Source organism: Lampris incognitus, unplaced genomic scaffold (genome assembly GCF_029633865.1).
Source record: "Lampris incognitus isolate fLamInc1 unplaced genomic scaffold, fLamInc1.hap2 scaffold_250, whole genome shotgun sequence".
NCBI classification, from domain to species: Eukaryota; Metazoa; Chordata; class Actinopteri; order Lampriformes; family Lampridae; genus Lampris; species Lampris incognitus.
Genome location: NW_026611208.1, coordinates 65,001 through 67,500, shown reverse-complemented (window position 1 = coordinate 67,500; position 2,500 = coordinate 65,001).

Below are 2,500 nucleotides of genomic sequence, written 5' to 3'. Positions count from 1 at the left end.
TAGGCTACTGTTGGGCGAAGGAAAAGGAGAGGGGGAAGGCATGTCCAGAGGCAGCTAGAGAGGAGGAAGGGTAGGCGTGTGGAGGTGAGAGTCAGTCGGAACTTTGAATGTTGGCACTATGGCTAGTAAAGGGAGAGAGCTGGCTGACGTGATGGAAAGAAGAAAGGTGACAAGAGACAAGGTGGAAGGGGAGTAAGGCCAGGAGTATCGCAGGTGGGTTCAAACTCTTCTACCATGGTGCGAATGGGAGGAGAAATGGGGTAGGGGTCATTCTGAAGGAAGAGTATGTCAAGAGCGTGCTGGAGGTGAACACAGTGTCAGACAGAGTGAGGATTATGAAGCTGGAAATCGAAGGTGTATTGCTGACGGTTATCAGCGCATATGCCCCGCAAGTCGGGTGTAAGATGGACGAAAAAGAAGAATTCTGGAGTTGAGTTGGACGACGTGGTGGAAAGGGTACCCAAGGAGGAGGGAGTGGTGAGTGGAGCGGACTTCGATGGACACGTTGCTGAAGGGAACAGAGGTGGTGAGGAGTTGATGGTAAGGTATGGAATCGAGGAGAGAAATGTGGAAGGACAGATGGTGTTCGATTTTGCGAAAAGGATGGAAATGGCTGAGGTGAATACATATTTCAAGAAGAGGGAGGAGCACAGGGTGACGACGTATACGAGTGGAGGAAAGTGCACACAGGTGGACTATATCTTGTGTAGAAGGCGCGATGTAAAACGGATTGCATACTGCAAGGTGGTGACAGGGGAGAACGTAGCTAGGCAGCATCGGATGGTGGTCTGTAAGATGACTTTGGAGACCAACATGAGGAAGCGAGTGAAGACACAGCCGAAGATCAAATGGTGGAAGTTGAAGAAGGAAGACTGTTGTGTGGAGTTCAGGCAGGAGTTAACACAGGCACTGAGTGGTAGTGAAGAGTTGCCAGATGGCTGGGCAAGCGCTGCAGAAATAGCGAGGAAGACAGCTAGGAAGGTACTTGGTGTGTCATCGGGACAGAGGAAGGAAGACAAGGAGACTTGGCGGTGGTGGTGGTGGTGGTGGTGGAAGGAGGAAGTAGAGCAAAGTATACAGAGGAAAAGGTTGGCAAAGAAGAAGTGGGATAGTCAGAGAGATGAAGAAAGTACACAGGAGTACAAGGAGATGCAGCGTAAAGCAAAGAGAGAGGTGGCAAAGGTAAAGGAAAAGTCGTACGGTGAGCTGTATGACAGGTTAGACACTAAGGAAGGAGAAAAAGACTTGTACAGATTGGCTAGACAGAGAGACCGAGCTGCCGAGGATGTGCGACAAGTTAGGGCGATCAAAGATACAGATGGAAATGTGCTGCCAAGCGAGGAGAGTGTGCTACGAAGTGGAAGGACTACTTTGACGGGCTGATAAATGAAGAAAATGAGAGAGACAGAGAGAGAGAGAGAGAGAGAGAGAGAGAGAGAGAGAGAGAGAGAGAGAGAGAGAGAGTTGGTTGATTGAGAAGTATAGAGAAGGCCAGAAAGAGTTGCATTGTGTCTTTGTAGATTTACACAAAGCATACGACAGGGTGCCGAGAGAGGAGGTGTGATATTGTAGGAGGAAGTCAAGAGTTGCAGAGAAGTATGTAGGAGTGGTGCAGGCTATGTATGAGGGAAGTGTGACAATGCTGAGGTGCGTGGTTGGAATGACAGATGGGTTCAAGGTGGAGGTGGGATTACATCAAGGATCGGCTCTGAGCCCTTTCTTGGTTGCAACGGTGATGGACAGGTTGACGGACAAGATCAGGCAGGAGCAGGAGTCTCCATGGACGATGATGTTCGCGGATGACATTGTCATCTGTAGCGACAGTAGGGTGCAGTTCATTGTGAGGAGAGCCTGGAGAGGTGGAGGTATGCACTGGAGAGAAGAGGAATGAAAGTCAGTAGGAGCAAGACGGAATACCTACGCGTGAGGAGGTGACAAAGGCATTTCACTTTAAATACTTGGGGTCAACTGTCCAAAGTAACGGGGAGTGCAGGAGAGAGGTGAAGAAGAGAGTGCAGGCAGGCAGGCAGGCAGGCAGGCAGACGGGCAGGCAGACGGGCAGGCAGGCAGGGTGGAGTGGGTGGAGAAGAGTGTCAGGACAGAAGGGTACCAGCAACAGTTAAAGGGAAGGTTAACAAGATGTTCGTGAGACCAGCTACGTTATATGATTTAGAGACAGTGGCACTGACGAAAAGACAGCAGGAGGCGGAGCTGGAGGTGGCAGAGTTGAGGATGCTAACATTTTCACTGGGAGTAACGAAGAAGAGCAAGATTAGGAACGATTGCTCAAGTTGGACGGTTTGGATGCTGAATATGGAGCTGCCAGGAAAGAGGAAAAGAGGAAGGCCAAAGAGGAGGTTTATGGATGTGGTGAGGGAAGACATGCAGGTGGATGGTGTGACAGAGGAACACGCAGAAGACAGGAAGACATGGAAACGGATGATCCGCTGTGGCGATCCCTAACGGCAGAAGCCGAAAGTCGTAGTAGTAAACATAGAAA